At 44.2% G+C, this 23,482-nt stretch overlaps 1 pseudogene; it reads right to left on the minus strand.

Moving 5' to 3' along the window:
• Positions 1–14,638, minus strand: part of LOC139326294 (uncharacterized) — a 28,504-nt pseudogene extending 13,866 nt beyond the window's left edge.
• Between the last annotated feature and the right edge of the window lie 8,844 nt (positions 14,639–23,482).

Here is a 23,482-nt window from a genome sequence, read left to right on the forward strand (position 1 = left end):
GAAAGTCTCTGTCTTTCAAAATACGCCAGAGTCTCTCTCCTGGGATCCTCCTTGGGGAGAACCAAGAAGCCCCAAATGCCCAGTTCTGCTGTTATCTCTCCATTTTGGTCCAAATACAGTTTAAAGTCAGAAATATTCCAAAATTCATTCTTCTCCAGAAAGGGATGAAACTAGAATGGGAACATCCAGGAATTTGAAAAACAGAGAACTTTGTTTCTTATCCCACATTGAATCTTTGTTCTACAATTGTCTCATCTCCAAATATGGGTAAATAGGATACAAATACGGCCATTATCTTCATAAGTGAATGAGAAAGTTTGAGAAAAATTTGTCCATCATATACTGAAAAAGCATATGATGAGCAATGAGAAAATATCATTGATACAATTCATCAATTATAGGGAACATTCTAGAGCAGATGACAAATAAAATGAACAGAGGGGGAAAAAGATGATTCATAAACTCTTTGAAAACAAGAGGTTGATTCCCAGAAAGCATGGGTTGATCAAGAAGAAAGTTGTCAGGCTAATCTTCTCCCTGGTCGTCCTGATGGAAAACACCTCCAGATGGAGAGTGGCTGGCTCTGGAGAATTTGATCGCTGAAGAGGGAGCCGGGTTTAGAGAGGGGAGAGGCACTACCGATCAGTGCTTAGTTCTTCATCAACTGATGGAAAAATACGTATCAAATAGACCTGCATCATTCTACGCCTGCTTCATAGATCTCAAGGCAGCCTTTGATACGGTTCCCAGGACTAAGCTATGGGGGAAGCTGGAAGCTGCCTCAATTGACCACAGGCTTCTTCATCTATTACCTGCCCTACATACTAAAACATCCCTCAAGGTGAGGTGTGATATGCAGGGGTCCCTCTCGAAGTCAGTTAAAACTCAAAAGGGGGTTAAACGGGGGCATTTTGGCCCCCCTGCTTTTCAACTTTTACACAACTGGCATGGTCAAATGGCTAAACAAACCAAATCAGACCCCCCCAAAAAAAATAGGTGACCGAAGCATCGCCCTCCTGCTCTATGCAGATGCCTCTGTGATCCTCTCCAGGACACCAGTAGGCCTTAAAAGAGCCTTGCGAGCCCTTCTCCAGCACTGCAATTACAATAAACTGGGCATAAATGATGAGAAAACAAAGATCAAAAAGGCCAAAACTTGATTCATGGTATCTAAATGGCCACAAAATAGAGCAGGGAAGCCCCTTCAAATCCCTGGGGGTGGCCATTCAGGCCAAGGGTTCAAGAAACATGCAGCTGCCCTGGGCCAAAGATCAGCCAGCACCATTCTTCATTGTTTCCGCACAAAGGGAGGCTACTATGTCCCTGCTGCTCTTAAGCTTTTTGTGCCCAAGTCGCTAGCACAGCTCCTTTATGGGACGTTGCTCGGACCGTCAGCTTCATGTTTTACATCATTAGAAGTAGTTCAATCCAAATTCACCAGATCAATTCTCCAGATGCCACGTTGTCTCTCAAATGCACTTCTGCGCCTGGAGACAGGATTGACAGAAGTCGAAGGAAGAATCCGTATAGCTGTTGTGGCCCACCAGTGGCCAGTGGAGCTGGCAGCAGATTCGGACAGTGAGGAGGTTGGGAAGGGACATGGGCCAGTCCTGGAGTCTGGGGGAGGCTCTGATGAGGGCTCTGTGGTAGTGCGCACACATTTGCGAACCGGTAGGGAAGGTAAGTGAATTTCACCCCTGGATTCTCCCCTCTTCTCTGATCCTTCCCTAGGCAGCCTCTCTTCTCCTCATCCCAAAAGTCATTCTCACACATCATTGCACTTCCTAAATAGATGATGGGAACTCTGGTGATATCACTGGATTTCAGTAATGGACTCACAAACAATTGTGTGATGTGATTAGAAAACTGAGGGGCGGATGGTATGATAACTAAGTGGATAAAAACTGTCTTCAAAGAGATACTCAAATAATTTTTAATCTTTTTAAATTTTTAAATTTAATAGGCTGTACACCGCCCTGAGTCCTTCGGGAGAAGGGTGGTATAGAAATAAAATTATTCTTTAATTGTTATATGAGGAGATCTGGAGAATTGTAAGCACGAAATGATTTCAACCGATTGAAATGCTGTCTATAATTGTTTGTAAGGATGATATTTTTATGTTGTTGTTGTTGTGTTGTTGTTGTTTTTGTTTTTTTATTTTTAATCTAAAATAAAACTTTTTTCAAAAAAAAAAAGAAATAAAATTATTCTTCTTATTATTATTATTATTTTCCTACGACATCTGAAGGTTATGTTTGTTTACTTGATTGATTAGTCCATGGGCCAAATCAAAGTGCAGACTTCCAAACACAAATTATTACTAAAATCCGATAAAAACATTTTAAAATGGAATTTGTATAAAATAAAATTCAAAATGAGATTGGGTCAATGGGTCCTTCCTTTGATATATGAACCAAGGTACCTGCCTCTCATCCTCTTATGCGGGCAGCAATCAAATCGGATGTGAGCCAGGTCTTCTGCCTCTGCCACTCTGCAAATGCAGAGACGTCCATTATCAGGTCTAGAGTGGAATCTCCCATATCTGACCATTGTGTCCAGCTGTTTGAATCTCGCTCGCGTAAATCTCTCCCTAAGATGTTTTGGCAGTTGCAACTTTAAATAGTTGTCTAGTTGAAAAGTAGGTTTGTATTTGCTCAGCCATTTCAACTTACCCACCTTACTTAGAATAGCCATGTCATTTTGTGCTTCTATATCCTTAATTCTTTGGGCAGCTGTTTTTTTCAATTGTTCTCCTTTTACACAAGAGACAGGAAGGCCAGAGCTACTTCCACAATCAATCAGTTTAATGATCCAAGAGGTTTGTGATTGTGAGTTTATCTGCTCTAGTAAGCGTAACTTGGGGAGTCTAGCAGTCTCCATTTCATTGACTTTGTGCCAGTGGTTAAATGCTTTGATATTGGATAGTGGATGAATTGTATACATTCCCAATTCAGCTCTAACTGCTGCAGCAGATGTCCTTAGATCTACCCCCACAATACAGCTCAGGTGCTGGGACTGTGTTTGTTCTAGTACTGTGGTTGAGTAGAAATCCCAAACTTCTGCTCCATACAAGAGCATAGGGGGAACCTTTATATACTTTAATTAATGGGCCAGGGATTGAAGGTTAGGGATAACTTTTTGCTATTGGACATCAATTTTTCTATGTTATCATTAATACAGTCAAGTTGATAAATCCCCTTCACGCAAGATTTGATCTAAGATGTAGATCCTAGAGTAACCTAATTTGATGAGATTTAATTTAAAGACTATAAAGTTTTTCTACTTAGAAACCTTATTTGAAACTGCATTTAAAAAGTTTGATAAAATAACAATGGTTTTAAATCAATTTAAAGACGATAATCAGAAGCAAGCTACAATTGTTGAATTGGATGGATTGGATGGATGGACTGGAACTTAATTTGCTGCTGGCATCCCTGAAGACGGAGTCTGGGTTGAAGGGAGGCTGCTTGGAGATGGCTGGAGAGGCCATGGACCCTGAAGACTCAAAGTGGGCAGAATGGATGACTGAAGAAATGGATTCTTTCAAGGAGATTGAGGGAGATTGGGGAATGAATTTTTCATATTTAATTGGAAAACAAATCTTAAGAGTTATTGTGTTTCAATTTACAGGAGGTCCTGTGACTGTGGGGAATGGAAAGCAGTTGCTGGGAAAGATCCTAATTAAAGTTTAAAGGAAATGTGTTATTATTAAGCATCAAACAAAGATATTGAATCATGAACAGATTCAGGATGGATCAGAGATAATGATTGTGGTGGTCTGTGGTAGATAAGAAGCCCCTGCAAATTGTCTGAGAGTTAAATAGAATAGCAGATAACAGACAGTTTTGAAGTTTTGAAATTTAATTTTTTTTTATTGCCTCTTAACTATATTTTTTTATATACAGCAGACAGATGACAAGTCAAGTGGTTGCAAATATATCGGTAGAAGATTATAATTGTGGGCGTATTTTGCAAGGGGGAGAAATGTACATCTGTCAGTATTCAACTGGGGAACAATATATGCGTATGTGGTTTTATCTGTTTTTAATGCACAATTTTTTAAAAAATGTTTCATCTAATTTTGTTTTGTCTTTGTAATAGTTTTATTTTTTGAAGTTTGTATTTTACTTTTTTGAATAAAATAAAATTTAATGAGAGGAATATCAAGTTTCCAGAAACAATATTTATCATCAGCACACACAGAAGGGTGCATATCTAAAAAGCAGTAGAAAAATATCTGATTTTTAGCAACTAGGAATTGACTAACTAAATAGAGTGTCATATAAGAACATAAATGATGGACTGGAAGAAAGATGAGGGACCCCAAACTTGATATGCATGTTTGTGAAAATGATCTCAAAATCGTAGTTAACTGTGAACATAATCTGAGTCAGCAGGAAGATGTTCATGGAAAGAAGGCAAATGCAGCCATAAGAATATCAGGAAGTGAACGTTCTGGTTTGGGGAGACCCCAACTCAAGGACCAGGTCCCCTTGCAGGCACCAAGCATGGACGAGAATTTGCTGTTTTAGAGCTGAGCCAGTAAAGCAGAGAAGTTCAGTCTCCTCTTCATGGATTATCTGAATGCAAAGACTGAGCAGCCATCAGTCAGAGAAGCTTTAACTGGGATTCCTGCAGAGAGGAGGGGTTGGGCTAGATGGTCTCAGGGTCCACTCCAAATTTATAAAGGTCGTCATGCCACAACATGTATCTATTGTGCTGTTTTAGCTCTAGCCCCACCTAGTGGCCGGGGGCAGATAAGCCTCACTGTATGGTCTGAAGCCAGACTCCCTTTTCTCTCAGCCTTTGGAGGAGACGGAAGCAGCCGATTTCACCGAGACACATGGTCATCCGGAGGCCTCCGTCCCTCACACGGAGCATCGCTGGAGAGGTTCCAGCTGCTTCTTTGTTGGCTGTTAGTTAATGCTGCCTATCTCCTATTTATATTTGACTCGCACTCTTTGCATCTCCTCAGTTTCTCCGTGCCCTTTTCTCCCAATGAAACACCCAGATCCACCCCAGGCTCCCTTTCACTGGAGGAGAAGAGGGGGGTTTAGCTGCCTGTTGAGCTGCACACAGACCCACCTGCAGTGGGGATGGAACAAAGGGGAAATTCCACCATGCTCATCACAAACCCACAAATACAGGAATTCATTTAAGAAATAATACAGTGTTTTCAAATTAGGAGTGTGCAATATTAAAATGTCATGGTATCTACTCTTTGGAACCACTATTCCCTGAGCAATTGAATTGGCCAAATCTGTTGAGATGGTTCCCCTCTTTCTCCTCTGGATTCCTCCTCAAAAGTATCTAAGATTAATGGATCCATATTGAGACCCCATACCTGCCACGGCTGCAGCCTTGGAGACCCCAAGGTCTTTTCTCCCTCCGTCCTTCTCCACCTCGATCTGGAGGAATAAGCGGCATTCAAGGCCTGGGCCAGAGTCTTCATGATACTGTAATATTGATAGTGATTTCCGAACTTTCCTCTGTTCCTTTTCTCCTGGGTCTCCAGTGGGGCTTTCTGGGTGCATCTTCTGCGGCCTTTGAGAGAAAAGACGTTCTTTGAAAGAGAACAGCGGAAATAAGGATCTTGAAACTTTTCTTCCACAAAGAAATGGGATTCAAAGGCTTCATCCATTGGCCTTTCTTTTGGCAGATAACCAAAGTTCCAAATACTATGGATGTATTTGAGAAGTCTGTGCTTTTTCATTGTATACCCTATAAAATTTGTGAGGAACCAAACTTTCCCTTCAATGGGTCCTGGCAGACGCCTAAGTGTTAAATGGAAAGGAAGAATTCTGTCCCAAATGGAATCAAATTCTATGAAGTGAACAAAGACGTTGATTTGTCTCCATTTAGAGAGGGCATCCCTGAGAGCTACTTTATGTTCTATTTGTGAAAATTGTTGTGATATAACAACACAAATTCCATTCCTGACAAGCACAGGAGGAAAAATCCTCATGAAATTCTCTCCATTTTCTGTGTCTGAAGCAAAGAGGCCAATCAGGGTCCATCTGAAATGGAGGAGCAGCTGGATAATTGCTGAGTACTGGAATCCTTCTTTGGGCTCCATCTGGTGGAAAAAGGGGAATTTCCTTTTATTACTCAGAGCCTCTGAAGTAATCATATGACTGATCTAAAAAAGCAATGAAGAATGCTATGTTATATTTGGGATCAGATCAAGTCCAAAATATTAGATTTTAATAAATCCAACCTGGTTCTCATGAATGTATTAGAATAGTTTGTTAATTAGACATTGTTTCAAATATTAAAGACAGAATATTAACAAAATTGTATCATAATAATGGAAAATAATAAACAAATTAAAAAACTATAAATAATGTAAATCATATTACTGTATCACCCCTACAATTTATCACAATTAAATTAACACGTGCAAATTTCTATTCCAATAAAGGGTCTATAATAATTTTTGAGAATTGCTGCATCTTTTTCTGCTTCTATATCCCAGAATCTTTCTGGAGGAAATTTTTTAACTTCTTTCTCCAGTTGTACAAGAATCAGGCAGACCTCAAAGCCTAATAAGATGTGTTAGTTGCTTTACTAATTGTCAAAAGAAAAACACCTCAATTAGCTGTTGTTGTGTGAAATATTTTTTTATGTTTTTAATGTAATAAAAGTTTAATAAAGTGATTATATATAAAAAAGATTTATTAGTTGCATAATCCAAGTTTGGTCTTTAATTGAAGTTTTGTCTGTTCCAACAGCCACAATTGTCAGAGTCTGTCACTTTCTATAGATTAAATTTTATGCCAATGCCCATATTTTCTGAATTTAGGCAAAGCAGAAATTGGGTAAATTCCCAAATCAGCTCTGAGGGCAGCAGCTGGAGTCCTTTTACCCACCCCAAGATCCTCCTCAGAGGCTGAGATTGGGTTGGTTCTGCTGGTGGTTTCTCTCTGAAGCCCCAAACATCAGATTGATGTAAGAACATGGGGGAAAACTGGGCCTCAGATACTTTAATAATTGGGGCTGAGGAAGCTGGAGAGCTAAGAGGTTTTCATTTAAGCACCACTTTCACTCCTGCCCTTTCTCTAACTGAGCTCCTTGGATGATGAGGGAGCCAAGATTCAGTCTCAGAGAAAACAACCCCAGGTAAGGAAAGGTGTTACTTGCTCTAATGGCTGACCATCTATGGCTACGATGTCATTTCACAAAGACCATAACTTTTGAACTTGCTTTATAAATTGTCAGATAATTATTAAGACAAAACAATTCAAGTCTATACAATCCAATGTATAAGTAGGATAATATCACATTATCTGTATAAATCAGTGTATTCCAGTAGGAATTTAGCAGGCTAAACATGTGTACCTATAACAGAACTTATAACAAAATAAAAGGGTTGGAAGGGACCTTGGAGGTCCTGTAGTCCACCTCCTGTTCAAGCATTAAACCAGGCATAATAGCAGTAACTGTGAGAGGGATCCTGGAGTCTTAGTGGACAACCAATTAAATATGAGTCAAGAGTGTGCAGCGGCAGCCAAAAAAGCCAATGCAATCCTAAATTGCATTAACAGAGAGATACAATCAAGATCAAGAGAGGTACTAATACCACCCTATAAGGCCTTAGTAAGACCACACCTAGAATCCTGCATCCAGTTTTGGTCACCACACTATAGAAAAGATGTTGAGACTCTAGAAAAAGTGCAGAGAAGAGCAACCAAGAGGATTAGGGGACTGGAGGCTAAAACATACAATGAACGGTTGCAGGAACTGGGCATGGCTGGTCTAGTGAAGAGAAGGACCAGGGGAGACAGGATAGCAGTCTTCCAATATTTGAGGGGCTGCCACAGAGAGGAGGGGGTCAAGCTGTTTTCCAAAGCACCCAAAGGCCGGACAAAGGCCGGACAAGGAATAATGGATGGAAACTGAACAGGAGAGATTCAACCTGGAAATAAGGAGAAATTTTCTGACAGTGAGAGCAATCAACCGATGGAACTGAAGCTGCCTTCAGAAGTTGTGGGACCTTCATCCCTGGAAGCTTTCAAGAAGAGACTGGACCGTCATCTGTCAGAAATGGTGTAGGGTCTGCTTGGACTAGATGACCTACAAGGTCCCTTCCAACTCTGTTAATCTGTATCTATCTATACTATTCCAGACAAGTGGCTGTCCAGTCTCTTCTTCAAAGCCTCCAGTGATGGACCACCCACAACTTCTGAAGGGGAGACGTTCCATTCCTCATCATTAGGAAATTTCTCCTTAGTTCTAGATTGTTTCTCTCCTTCATTAGTTTCCACCCATTGTTTCTTGTCTTGTCTTCTAGTTCTTTGAAAAATTGGTTGACCTCTTCTTCTTTGTGGTAGCCCCTCAAATTTTGGTACATTGCTATTATTTCACCCCAATCCTTTTCACTAGACTAGATATACCCAATTCCTGCAACTGTTCCTCATATGTTTTAGTCTCCAGGCCCTTAATCATCTTAGTTCCTCTTTTCTGCACTCTTTCCAGAGTCTCTACATCTTTTTTATAATATGGAGACTAAAACTGGATGCACAATTCCAAGTCTGGTCTTGCCAAGGCATTAAAAAGCAATACCAATAATTCATGTGATCTTGATTTTATCCCTCTGTTAATGCAATCTAGGACTGAATTGACTTTTTTGGCTGCTGCCACAGACTGACTCCATCTGGACGTGATGCTGTCTATCCCACATATTTTCAGCTTCCCAAGAAATAGGTTGTGGTTTCTCTGTCAAAGCCTTTCTGAAATCCAAGCACTGTATACTACATGAACTGTATTTCATTGGTCCACTAATTTAGTCATTTTTGTCAAAGAATGAAATAACCTTTATTTATGATCTGTTTTTTGACCCTGCATTAGTCCTAGTAAGTCATTCATATCTCGACTGAAGAACAAGGGTTCAAATATGCATCTTTCCCTTCCCCCTTGGTAAGCATAGATCCTTCTTCTCATGGCTCCATTGAGCCCAAACCTCCCTCTCAAACAAGGGCTTGGATCAGGGCCAACAGGCTGAGCTCCATTTTGAGGGCAAAACATTTTCTCCATCATATTTTTCTGTTTATTGAGTCAAATACTGCACTAACATCTAGAAAGCCTGCAAACCTTGTTTTACCTCACTGATATAGATGAGATATTTCAAGACAAATTTGTTGCCAATATTAGATTATTAACTTATGCCTTATTTCTTATAAAATCTATCTAGCTTTTAATTCTACCTAAAACATTCTGGTTCTTCTGCAAGGAATACATTTTTCTCAGGTTTATCTAAGAGGGTCATGGCATAAATTTTAGCCAAAATATCTACTAGTCTATTTAGTCTATAGTTCCTAGAGTCCTTTTTATTCCACATTCTAGGCAAATAAAATGCTACTATTGCCAACTTCAATCTGACTGGATACGGTAGGCATTATTTATCTGTGAAAATGAAGATGCCAATAGAGGCCCCAACAACCAGGGATATTTTTTGATCAGTTAAATAGTTGTTAGAATGTCTTCTTCAGCAAATGTTTTGCTTGCATTTCAGGCCTTTTATGATGAATCTCAACATACATATAATGGGGTAAAATATTGAATTTTTTGCTAATATGGAGAAAAGCAGCTCTTGAATTCCAGGGAGAAGACATGATTGCATCTATTGCTCACCCACCACCACCCACCCCTCACTTTACCAAAGAGAGAAAAACACACACAAACCTGTGGGACTTTGTAGGTGCCTCCTAATGTTGACATCTGAATGGAGATCTCCCTGTCAGCTGCATCAAGAAGAGCCAGAATGTTCTCCTTCCTTCCACAGCCGTAGTTGGGGACATTTGCTTCTCCAGTGGAGAGAATGTCCAGCAAGGCAGCTGAAGTGTGGAAAGTGCTAATATAGTTGTTATGGATGTTGTAGCCAAGTGTGAGATTGTGCAAGAGATGGGAATTCTTGTTGGCCAGTTGAATGTTGAAAATGTATAGTAAGCCAAAATAAAAATTGTAAGAAGTCCTATTGAAAGAAAGTTATTATAATCAACAGCCAGAACAAATACTTTTGTTATATATTATATATATATAATCCTCCACAAGCCTACTGAGCCTTAAGCCAACATTGATCCAAAACCAGTGATAAGTTACACAAATATGGAAATTGGCTGAGGTACAACAACTACAACTGATTCCACCACTACTTTAAATAAAATTCATTATCCAAGTGATAAATTAAGGATTGAACTGAAGGAGGAAAATAATCTGCAGGCCTTTCAGCTTTTTTTCAGACCCCTTTTTGAGTCTCTTTCACAAAATCAGACGAAAGAGAGAAGCCATGGAAATCAAAATCATTCAGGAAATTAGACATATTCCCCAATATAGGAATAAATGGGAAAAAAACAGAAAAGAAGGAGAGTGTTAGAATGGAGGGACAGCAACTCCATCACCCTGAATGACTTACGGATCATGGAAAACAAACTGAAGAGAAGGAGCCACATTGAAAAGCAACTTTGTATGCAATATTTCATCTCCACTGGTGATTATACCGATTAGATGGTCTCCTGGCCTGAAAAAGCTCTGTGGCTGTTTTCCATCCTGGTTCTCCAAACTCAGTGGGCATTTCATTCTCAGCTTCCCAGAGACTGGATGGGACAAAAGCAGCATCAGAAACAGAAGCAGGAGATCCATAATTCATGGGTGAATCAATCAATCTCTTTCCTGTTTCTAAAGAAGAATTAGAAGAATCAAAGGACTCTCACAAGGTGGAATATCCAGATGCTTTCCTGATTCAAACACACAGAAACACTCAGCTTCATCTGGAAAGGAGAGAGACGTAGATTCAAGAGCACAGACTCTGCCTGTCCCAAAACTCCATATTTCTCTGCCCAAAGTCTCCCCTGGAGGATTCGGCCAAACAGCAGAGCTGAAACTTTTACCATAATTCTCCCTCTCAGGAGGGATCCCTGGATAATTCAGGTAGTTCTTGCAGTCAGAGATTGTTGAGAAATTCTCTGGAGGGAAATGAAAGAGAAATAATCCCCATGTGATTCAAAATAACAGGGGCAGAGAGGGAATTAAATCCGTCATCTAGAATTGAGAGGTTTGGGAGCTCCATGCTTGAAAGTGGCCCCAGAGGGAATACATGGCACCTGTGGCTGAAATAACAAATAAATCTGATATTTGTTTGCATAGTGATGAAAGAGAAAATCCCAGAGGCCAGTTAACGCCAGAGAATGTCACAGATCTGAAATAGCTGCCAGCTGAGTTGGAGCCAAAATTTACTTTATTTTGAAAGCTAATACTCAAGGGCACCACACAAAAGGGCTGATGCAATAATGTGGCCAGACTACAAAAACAACATCAACCTTAGTGAACAACTAGTTTTTTGAACTTTGCAGAGTTAAAAAAAAATGAGAGAGAGAGAGAGAGAGAGAGAGAGAGAGAGAGAGAGAGAGAGAGAGAGAGAGAAACCAAGGGAAAAGAGATGGAGAAGTCAAGGCTGCCTCTCACCCCATGTGGGGAGGGGAGGGAGGGGAGGGGAGCTCAGGACCCTCGTGTTGTCGAGCCCTGGCTGGGACTCGCCATTGATGGGGGGCTGGGGGAGTCAAAGCGTCGACGATACCCACCTGGCTGCCTGGGATGGTGGGGGAAGCTCTGCGCGGCAACCGGCTGGGTCCAGCAATAAGCAGCATGCCGCCTTGGCAAGATTGGCACAGTTTCCAAAGTCTGAGTCGTTGGCGCTGACCTATGACGTTCTTTTTTTTTTATTGAAAAAGTTTTTCAAATACAGATTTTTCCCCCTCTTCAAAACTAACCTTTAAAATCACAGCCAGAACTTCAGCAGACATCTTTCTCAAGTCCTCCCTGTTATTTTCCTGTATTCCCCTCATTCTGATTGCAAATTCCATGGATCTGAATTGCATCATTGTAACTTCATTTTCAATCCTTTGCTTTATATTATCTACATTGTAAGTCTTGTGATCAGCTTCCTTCATTTTAGACTCTACTTCTGAGCTGTTTTCTTGAATCATTGTCAAGTCATTTTCAATTCTTTGTATTTTATTATCCAGATTATAAATTTTATAATCAGCTTCCTTCATTTTAGACTCTATTTCTAAATTGATATCTTTATCCATCTTTAGAATTACTTCTGAAAAGCTTTTCAAAGCTGTTACAATATAACGCTTCAGGTTATCATACTTTTGTTGAACCAACTCTGTAATTTCCTGTCTAAATTTTTCAAGATTCTGGTTCATAATCTCATCATGTCTTGACAACTCCTCCACAATAAATTCCTTTAAGTCTTTAAAACCATTCTTCTGCATCTGCAAGCTCAAAAATTGCTCTTGTGATTTATAAATGGGGGAGCCCCCCCCCACAGATGGTTGTCTGGCTTTGTCAGTTTTAACGCCATCTTGCCACACAAACAGACTCTTTTTAAAGAAAAAGTCTTCTCTCCACACAATATCAATATCAAGTCTCTAAGAAGGAAGAAGCATGAAACAGAAATTTTTCTCTTCTCTTCTAGCCAGCACTATTGCTTCAAATACTTTGTAGCATATTAAACCATTCAAACGGAAAGACTTTCGCTTTCAGCTTTCTTCTCAAGCCTCAGCCAGCCGCCATTTTAAACTTTTTTTTTCTCCTTTCACTCTTTCTCCATTCTTAAAATCAATTATAGGGTTGTTACAAATACTTGCAATTTAGAGTCCCAAATCCGGATTTCATCCTGCTTATTCAAGCAATCTGTTAGTTTTCGCTGATTAGCTTGGTCACATCGTCTAGCTCTGCAAAGCGCAGAGTTCCCCCGAAGCCTGGAGCAGCGGCGAGGTGGATAGGGAGCCTCATCCTGCTTCCTCCCCAAGAGTAAAAAAAAACTCTGGGGACTTCACAGAGGGCTCTACCTGTTCTCGCCGGCTCTCCTCACATTTCCTTAAAGAAACAGAGTTTTTCGAGCCGCCTCTCAGCTGTAAGGGCGGCTCTTTACGGGCGGCGGGGCTGGCGGTCCCAAAAGACCATCTGGCGACGATGGAAGCCAAACCGGAAGCCAGGCACTGACCTATGATGCTCATGGAGCGCCGACAGCGTCGACAGGCGGGAGTAGTGAAATCGCTGAACAGCTGATGGGGGTGTGTGGATTGTGTGCCGGATGGTAGTTGAGAGGCGGGAAGGGAATAAATAGCGTTGCACGGCGGTTGCGTGCAGCGCTGACTTTAACCCCGTGATCCGGCTTGTTATGTTCTTCTGGCTGTGCTGCTGCTTAGACCTTGTTTGGACCTTGATTAAACTTTGCAAATCAACATTGCTTCTTGGTTCTTTTTGATGCTCACAGACCGGACAATAGACAAAGTCGAGACGTGTTGCAGATGGAAAGCTGATCTTCAAAATTCAACTTCCATCTTCAGAGACCTGGGAATGCAGAATCCCATGTCCCATGTTCCCCCGCCACCCTTTCCCATGCAGAGGCCAGGCAAGGGGGCTCTTGCAGGGATGCCAGGCAGGACTCTGCCCAGCTGAGTGGGGAGCCCCTCTAGGGAGAAGGGAGCTGGGGAGCCTTGTGGTGGGGAAGGAAAGCAGATTTGCAAAATCCCCCTCCTGGTTCCATCTATTGAATTCTGGAAATGGGGAAGACCATATCCCATGTTGCACTGCCACCTCTTTCCATGCATGGGGCACTCGGGGGGGGGGAAAGCAAAGCCCAGACCCACGGAGAAAGCCCAGGATGGCCAGGAAGGAGGAGGGGATCTGGGGCATTCCTGGGAAGAGACTAACCTGGTGTCAATTTTAGAAGACAATTTTCTTTTTTGCTTCTTAACTGCCACATACTTTAGTTGGGGAAGTTGGGAGGGGGTTGTTGTTGGAGGGGTAGAAAGTTAGTCATAACAACGTTCCGTATTCAAGGACTTTTGCCTGCATCTGATGGAGACTGCCTGAAGATTGTATCCGGTGGAGTGTGAAGAGTTGATTGGACAACGTGATGAACTTGTGGGTGTGGGGAGGGCTGTGAACTGTCAGCTGGATAGAGAAAGCTTTCAGATTCGGGTTTTCCCAGATGTGCCAACATGACATCTCTAATAAATTGGAACTTTGAGGAACCTCAGGCCTCAGAGCTTTATTTCATTAGGGGTGTCCCTTGGAACCCTGACAGCAGGTGGAGCTCCGGGCAGCCTCTGGGGCTCGGAGCCCAGGTGGGACACCGAGGCAGCTGCAAGGGAAGTCCCACAGATGCTGCCAGGCAGACAGGTGAGGCGGGCAGGTGCTGCGGAGGGGACAGCGGGGAATCTGGTCTTGAGAGGAGCGGATCGGCCACTCCCAGACTCTGGGCCCGGATTCTCTCTGGCCAAGGTTACAGCTGTAGGGCATGGGAGAAACAGTGCCTGGCTCTGTGGAGGGAGCAGGAGAGGCCAAGAGCAGCAGCGGTTTGGGGAGGGGCAAAGTTGGAGTCTCTTAGAAGGGGGGAGGGCAGGAGGGAAGGGAATCTCCTCTTGGGGGAAAGGTCTCAACCTCCCCACTTTCCTTGCCTGCGTCCAGGTGAGGCTCCAAGAGCTTCTCATCAGCTGCAATTCTCCCCCCTACCCCCAGGATCTGAAAGGACCCCCCCAATCCCTTCCCCAGTCTGTGTCCGGCCCGGCACTCTGAGGGTGGCGGTACAAGCCCCCTTCCTGCCTCGGCCTTTCTCCATGGCCATTGCGCTGAGGCCCCTGAGCTCACCCCCATTTCTGTCCCTTGGGGAGCTGTGGGGGGGGAAGGAGTGATGAAAGAGCTGGCCCCCCTTCCCTCCCCCAACTCTAGGTAGCCACATCTGGGGAAGGGGAGGTTCCGCCTGACTTGGGGGAGGGAGGACAATGGCAGGAGACCTGAGCCAGGTGGGCCAAAACTCCCCTTTTGTTGGGGGTGGAGCCGGTTCCTCCCCTCCAGACCTTCCCAGCCTCCAGGCACTGCAGAGGCCCCTGAATAGCCCGGACTGACCAACCAGGCTCCCTTGCGGCTCCTTTTGGATCCCATCGGCAGTTGAAACCTTTGGAGGAGGAGACCAGAAAAGAGCAGGAAGACCCCAATGGCAGAGACCCCCTCCGTCCACAGGCCTGGTTGGTCAGTCGAGGCCACTCAGCCGATCCCCCTGTTTCCGGAGGCTGGGAGGGTCCAGATGGAGGGGAAACAGCTCCCCGTCACTTTCAACGCCAGGGAGAGGACGGGGCTGGGAGACGTGCGGGACCCCCTTTCTCTGAGGGCCCCTGCCCATCACTCCAAGCCAGGCCTCTCCCTCCAAGATTGTCCTAGGTGAGATGAAGCTGCCGCCCCTTGTAGGAGGTTAGCACCCATCCCTTTCCTGGAAGAGTGAAATATTTTAGGAAATATGAAAAAGGCAGAATATTATATTTCCCTGGATGAGAAATGGATAAGTATGTTTTGAAGCAGCTCCCATCTTCCTGCCCCCACCCTTTGTCAATGGACCATTAAGGCCTGGGCCAGTCTATTCTACATAACAAAGATCTTCAGGCAGAGCCATAGTAGGAATTGCCAAAGATTCAACAAAGATAGGATTAGCCCTCTACCCCTCTAGCAGCAGAAACTCACCACATGTGACCTGGGAAGCATGTGACCTGGGAAACACAGGTGACCATCAGCCAGCAAGGCTAGCTAAGACCCCCACCCCCTGGGAGTCTGACAACCAATCAGGATACTCTTTCGGGGCCCCAAGAAATGCAGAGCCAGAGAGAGCATAAAAACCCGAGGATTCGCTGTATCTCACCCTTTTCTGTTCAGGAACTCAAGCCATGTGATCCTGTCCACCATTAAACCATCTTTCCAAGCAGTCTCTATGTTTCCAGTGTCTCTTTCCCCACTTGGAGCAGAACCCAGAAGGATGTTTCTTCCTACACCCTTTTCCAAAGCAGTCCCACCTGTTGCACACAAGAGAGAGGTGGGGTCCTCCCCCTCCCCCTCTGTTGAGAGGGGGCTGTTCCGTTTTAACGTAGATGGACTCTTTGACCCTCTTTCCAACCAGGGGTCTCCTCTGTCCAGAGGGTGGACTTTGCCCTCTCCGAAGACAGCAACAGGGTCCTTTCCCCAGTTCAAAGGAGGTTCCCCCCCCCCCCATTTGCCCTCTGATTCAGGGGACCCTGAGGGTGCAGATAAACCCCAGGTGGCCTCAAGGCCTCTCAGAGAGCTCAAGGCTGATCTTCACAATGCTAACCACCAAATGGCTGCAAGGAGGAGAAATCCTTCCATTCCCCGCCATTCAGTCAGAACCGAAGAAGCCTCTTGGATGAGAAGCGAAACATATTCAAGGGAAAAAAACCCAAGAAATTCCAGCTCTCTTTTGAAAAGCACCTTTGGGATGTGCGCTGAAGATGCCCCAAAGAGGGATGGTGCTTTTGGAGTCCGTTCCGTCGCTGAACAAGGAGAAGGGATGAGCCTTTCTTTTAGGCTGCACCTCAGGTCTTGTGCTTGAGGATCCCTTTGCAAAGAGCAGGTGAGCCTGTCAGGCCTGCTTGGGAGGAAGGAAGTTTCCACCATGGGTGAAGGGTGTTATTTGATGGCCGTGTCATTGGGCACAGGTGGGGTGGAACCAAGGTTTGGATGGTTGCTTCTCGGAAAGCCCCACAGAAAATAACAGTTGGAAGGGACCTTGAGGTCTTCTAGTCCAACCCCCTGCTTAGGCAGGAGCCCCTGGATTCCCCACTGCTGAGGGCCACTAAACTGTTCACCTTCCCTCCTAAGCTTAAAGGGGGGGGATTCCAAGGGAGGGAGGGGTCAAGGGTTGAGTAGAGGGAGAAGTGTTGTTTGACCTCTAGGTTACCTGGATACCTGGATTCTGTTGGGATTCTTTTCCGTTGATGGGTGGGGCCATGCAGGCTGAAGAAGGTTCAGTGGATCAAAGACTCACTCGAAAGAGAGCCAGAGCCAGAGAGAGAGCAAGAGAGACAGAGAGAGTGATAGAAAGAGAGAGAGAGCAAGAAAGAAAGAGAAAGAGAAAGATAGAGACTGAGACTGAGACTGAGACTGAGACTGAGACTGAGACTGAGACCAAAAGGTGAGCGGGACTTGGTTTCTGGTCTGAGGTGTGGTTTTTTCCCTTGCTTGGGAGTTTGACCTTGGGATGGTTAGTCTTGGAGGGGAACCACCAACCCTTAAAACCAGAGATTGACTCTTCTTCCTCCATCCCTTTTCTCTTCCAGAAATGGACCCAAATGAGCTGCTGCGGCCATCCCTTGACAGACCCCAGAACGTCCTTGGAGACCCCTGGAAAGTGACCTTGTTTGTCCTTGGGGTCTATGCATTGGTTGGCCTCTGCGTTTTCTTCCACCAGTGCAGGTAAGTTGCTCCTGATCAGGGGAGTGGCCTCACCACAACCTGGGGAGCCCTGGGACACTGAAAGCCTCCCAAAATGTTGGTGGGACTAACAGGAGAAAGGATAGAGTCCCTCAGGGCTGGAAGGAGCCTTGGAGGTCTTCTAGTCCAACCCCCAACCTTTCCTTGAAAATCTCCACTAACGGGGCCCCCATTAAGAATAGGCTTATTATCCTTGTTAAGAAAAGAGTGTACCAGTCAGTGATATTTTATTCTTTTTTTCTTCTTCAATCCCCAGGAAAAGGTGTCTGCAGGTGTCACCAGAGGAACGAAGTGAAGATGTGGAGGCCGCCATCATCACGGTGGAGCCCTACATACCGGAACCCATCAACCCCAACCTCACCATCATTGATGAACGAAGGAGGATGTCAGACGTTCTACCTTGCTCAACAATGCGATGGTTGGTAAGTGTTTATTTTTTTATTTTATTATTATTATTCATATTTCTATGCCGCCCACTCTCCAAGGACTCTGGGCGGCTTACACCATAGACAGTATACTAAATAGCATATTGCCCCCAACAATCTGGGTCCTCATTTTACCCACCTCGGAAGGATGGAAGGCTGAGTCAACCTTGATTTGATCCGCTGATCTGCTGAACTAGCAGTCAGCTGAAGTAGCTGCAGTCCTGCACTCTAACCACTGCTCCACCTCGGCTCAATTAGTTTGAACTCATTTGGTTGTCAGTTTTTCTTTATTTTTCTATTTGAAAGATATTCTGTTATTATTGTTGTTGTTATTTAATGCCTTTTGTTTTGCATTTCTTGCTTTGGGGTTTTGGGTGGGAGTTTTTGGACTATGGAAGCCAACAGGAAAGAAAACTAGGAGCCTTTAATCTTAATTTGGTGGCTCAGTTTTTTGAATTGTTTTGTTTCTTCCTTTCTATTTCATTATTATTAAAATATTCAATCTGTGCTTCTTTTGCCCCAGGACAAGGAGCGGCCACGGCTGAGATGCCAACCATCCCATTGTTGACCAGGGATGAACGTCTGGCATCATCTCTCATCAATGATGGTGATGTGGGAAGTGATGGATTCCAGTATGGAGGTTCCACAGTGATGGAGGCCGCCTCCTCATCTTCAGCTGGTGCTTCTGGTGACACTTGCAACACCTTCAACGCAGAGGCCAAACCAAGCATGGACCCCAAAGAGGAACAAGGTCACTTTCCAGGGTCTCCAAGGAACTTTGGGGGTTTCTCTCTGGATGGCCGCAGCAGTTCTGTATTTGTAAATATGTATTATACATGCAATATATATAACTATGTAATATACCTTTTCTTCTGTTTGTGTATTTGAGGCTGCAATAAATTAATTTTAAATTCAAGATTGCTCTCTAAATATTTCTTCTTTCAGATCTTCTTTCTTTCAGGTTTATTTTGGTCTGATTTTATTTTATTTTATTTGCGTCTCAGAAACCTCAGAAACCTCTCAGTATTTTGATGGGGTCTGTAGACTTTCTGTGTCCACCGTGCAGGTGAGCCTTGACTTGCGACCACAATGGAGCCCAAATTCTCTTTTGTTAAGCGAGACAGTTGTTAAGTGAATTTTTTCTCACTGTATGACCTTTTTGGCACCGTTGTTAAGTGAATCACTGCGGTTGTTAAGTTAGTCACACGGGATGTGAAGTGAACCTGGTTTCCTCATTGACTTTACTGGATCACGTGATCCCCAGACACTGTGACCGTCATAAATGTGAGTCAGCCACAAAGCCTCTGTGTCAGCATTTCAATGCTGCCATAAAGAGGAGATGACGAGGCTTGACTTTTCACCTACTTATTTTCTCTGTAGATAATATCCCCTAGGAGATGGGATGGGAGGGGGACATTCCTGGGGTTGAAGGCAGGAGCTGGGAAGACTGATTTGGAAGATGGCCAAGGAGAAGATGAGAATTGGGGAATGGAAAGGGAAGGGTTTGGGGGTCAGAGGGTTAGTATCGGCTACGATGAGTCGGGGCCAGATCTGTCGTACTCAATAAATGGAATATCTCAGCAAAGATTAATTGTTTGGGAGTGCAATTTATTTGAGATGACATCGAAACCTGACACTCTGAATGTTAATCAGGTGACCCTGGGGATACTGCAAGGGTCATAAGTGTGAAAAATGGCCATAAGTCCCTTTTTCAGTACTGTTGAAACTTCGAACAGTCTCTAAATGAACCGTCGTAAATTGAGGACTGTCTGTATTTATATCCCCAAGGCATCTCTAGATGGAAAGACCCTTTTCTCATATATCCCACAAAAGGCACCAATCCCTTCAAAACAGTTCCCAGAAGGGAAGGGGAGGGGGGGAGGGGAGGGGAGGGGAGGAGAGGGAAGGGAGGGGAGGGGAGAGAGGGGAGGAGAGGAGAGGGAAGGGAAGGGAGGGAAAGGGAGGGGAGGGAGAGGGGAGGAGAGAAGAGAAGAGGGAAGGGAAGGGTGGGAGGGGGAGGGGAAGGGAAGGGAAGGGAGGGGAGAGTAATGGAAGGGGAGGGTGATGGAAGGGGAGGGGATGGAAGGGGAGGGGAAGGGAAGGGAAGGGGAGGGGGAGGGAGAGGAAGGGAGGGGAAGGGAAGGGAAGGGAGGGGAGGGAGGGAGGGAGGGAGGGATGACAACACAATTGATAAAACTGGCAATCATCAGGAAAGACTGCTTAAAAGACAAACAGAAATGTGACTGTTCCCAGCTTAATTCCAAAGCTTTAGGACCCCCCCCCCCCTCTTTCTGTGGGTCAGGAAGACATTTTGCCAGTTTTCCTGCAAGGGAAATTTGCATATTCCAGCTGTGGAACAAGAAGTGCTCTTAAAAGAAAAGGGGAAAAGGGCAGGGGCAAGGGAAAGGGAAAGGCAGATAGAAGAAGGACAGAAAGGAAAGGAAAGGAAGGGAAGGGAAGGAAAGGAAAGGAAAGGAAAGAAGTCCAAAAACACCTCCAAAGTCTGAAATCAAAGCTTCCTCCCCCAATTTAGAACCACCAATTCCTCCTCTGGGGCTGGAAGCAGCTGGACACACACACACACACACACACACACACACACACACACACACACACACATTTCATTTCACAGATGAGGGTTTCTGCCCTGGGAAGAGGTTGGGGTGAGGGTGGGGCTGGATGAGAAGAGGGGAGCCACCCCCCATAGCCAGGGAAGACTTGGGGGTCCTTTTGTTGGGTTGTTGTATATTTTATTCTCCTGCACTGACCCTCCCAGGGATGTTGTGCATGAGAGGGGAGTCCAGTCAGTCTCATCCACAAATGAAGAGAAGGTGTCACTTCCGGGTAGCCTCCTGTCCAGGCGATCCCAATGAAGGAGGGATTTGCATTCCGTCTGGGTCGCTGCCTGGAAAGAGGAGGGGGAGAGGAGAGAAACCCCTTCCCCTTCCTTTCCCTTTGGGGGAGTCTGGAACTGCAAAGGACTGAAGAGGAATCAGCCTGACCTGCTCAAAGCTTCAGAGGTCAAACCAGGGAGAAGGTTTCCCTCTTCAGAAGGGACCCCAAGTCTTCCGGCCATTCCTTGGTCTCTCTCTCTGCCCCCCCACTTTCCCGCTCCCTCCAGTCTTTTCCTTACCTGCAATTTTCCTCCCCCATCACCTGCCACCAGGTGTCCTCAGCATATTTGTGATGTTCCCTTACACAACTCTTACGCAGCAGAGCAAACCCCACCCAGACAGTCGACCTCAAAACCAACCCAAAATACCCAGGAGCTGTCAGCTCTTCTTCTGTTGGTACATTTTCTTTCTTCCAATTCTGGGCGTAGACTATACGAGCGGCTGCTAAGATGTGTAATATTAAATATTTTATCTCCTTCGTAAATTTTTCTGTAAATATCCCTAGTAGAAAAGTCTCAATCTTGGAATGTGCCAAGATGGATAAACTGAGAAAAGAACTTAAAGAAAAAGAGGACACAATACTAGAAGACTTGGCACAAATGGTCTAAGTGGTTGGTGGGGAGGAAAAACAAAGAAGAAAAATAGGGGGGAAAGATAGAAAAGTTAAACAATAAAGAAAGGATATATTAAAGATAAAAAATAGGAAACTGATATGAATGAGAGAAATACATTATATACACTGCAATCAAAATGTTGGGGACAAGAAGTAGATCGGAATAACATAAAGAGAAAGAAGGGGAAATTGTGACTAACAAAGAAAACCACCATGCAGTAGCTGTAAAGAGAGTTTGTTTATAAATGTTGTATGTCGTGTATTGTTATATTGTGTTATAAAAACAAAACAAAACCAACCCAAAATACCCAGGAGCTGTCAATCATCCCCGGCCAGATTGAGGTCCCTGCCACAGTTGAAGAAGAAAGGATCCAGCAGGATGGCCAGTCTGAGAGGTTTGAGGGAGGAAGGGAGGGTGGAGGGGCCTCTGCAGATCCCCAGAGCCAGAAGGTCTGGAGGGGAGAAACCGGGTCCACCTGAACTCGAACAAAAGGAGGATTTCTGCCCCCCCCAAATTGGGGCAGCTGCATCTTTTCTCTCCTCCCCCAAAGCAGAGGAAGCCCCTCCTTCTCCAGATGTTGCTGTCTACAGTTGTGGGAGTGAAGAAGGGCCCAGTTGTCTCAATCGTCTCCCCTCACCTGCAACGTATACACTCAACGCCGAGATCGGGTTTGTGGGGGGGGTTCAGGAGCCCCCAGGCCTCATCCCAGATGCCGCCCACAAAGGCAGAAGAGAAAGGTGGGGTCTGGCCTTGTCCTCACACTTACGACTAGTGCAGCATCCCGTTGGACACATAGTCACAATTTGGGTGCCTGGCAATCAAGATGACAAGTAAAATCAGGGGGCGAAACGGCGTTTGTTTTCGGCTTTTCCAAATCAGACTGCTGCTGCATCCTACAGGTAGTCCTCCACTTACGACCAGAATTGGGACCAGAAATGCCATTGTTAAGCTAGGCGGTTGCTAAGTCAGTTGTGCTGAATTTTACGATGTTTATTGCCACCATTGTTAAGCGAATCACTGGGGTTGTTGAGTGAATCCTGCAGTCATGAAACAAACACCATTTCACCCACTGATTTTACTTGTCATGAATCCATGTTGATTGCCAGGCACCCAAATCCTGACTCTGTGTCCAAGGGGATGCTGCACTAGTCATAAGTGCGAGGACCCATCAGAGACGGCTTTTTTAAATGGCCCTGGAACTTGGAACTGTTGCAAAATGAATGGATATAAATCGAGGACTTCCTGTAGGTTTGTAGGTTCCCACTAATGTGGACATCTGGATGGAGATGTTGTCACAAGTAAATGCCTTATTCTCAAATGGGGAAAATGTACATACACAGGGTATCAGGGGTTAATTTATTCTTCCTTCCTTAATATATTCATATGTAACCACTCCCATCCTTTACTCCGCCTCATTGATATAAAAGGGGATGTATGCACCTCCTTCCTAGCTTCTATCTGTGATCATTCAGAGAATATAGAATGCCTATTGTAAATAAATAGTACTTTGTTTAAATACTTTGTTCCTGAATTATTTATTGAGTCAGATCCTCAAAATATTGCAACAAGCTGGTAGCAGAGGATGGTTAAATGACTCAATAAAAATAAACAAAAGAGAAAGACCCAACACCAGGGCACACAATGAAGAAATGGAAACAGATCAAGAAATGATCGATGAGTCTACAAATAAGATGACAAAAGAATCTGAAAACTACACTTCAGACAACAAAGAGGTAACCGATGAACCTGACAACCAAGAAGTGAACAAGATAGAAAACAACGCTATCAAATCAGAGATACTGAAATTGCTGAAAATCACCGCGAACCTCCAAAACATCATAAAAGACAGCGGAGCAGCGAGAGAAAACCACATCGTAACAGCTGAATCTAAAGAACTAAAAATGGTGAGCGAATTGCCTGTAGATAAGAATATAACGAAAAGAAAGACTAACGGTCCCGCACAAAATTTCGAATGGCAGCCATCTTGGTTTCAACCGACCACTAAGATGAGCGAAGCAGAGCCAATCAGAAAACAGGATTCAAAATCTCTGGCACGAAAAGCCATACACAGTGTGAAAAATAAAAAAGAAAAACTCTATTCTTTAGAAGAACCTGATACAGACATCGAAGAAACCTCTACCGAACTAAAAATAAAATCAGCCATGAGAACGCTGTTCACAACATTTGGCCCAAATTTAAAAATTACAAAAAAATCAACAGAAGTTGCTGAACAAAAAATAAAGAAAAAACAAGCAAGCAAGCA

This window comes from Pituophis catenifer, unplaced genomic scaffold (assembly GCF_029215685.1).
Source record: "Pituophis catenifer annectens isolate HBS135680 unplaced genomic scaffold, rPitCat1.0.hap2 SCAF_32, whole genome shotgun sequence".
NCBI lineage: Eukaryota > Metazoa > Chordata > Lepidosauria > Squamata > Colubridae > Pituophis > Pituophis catenifer.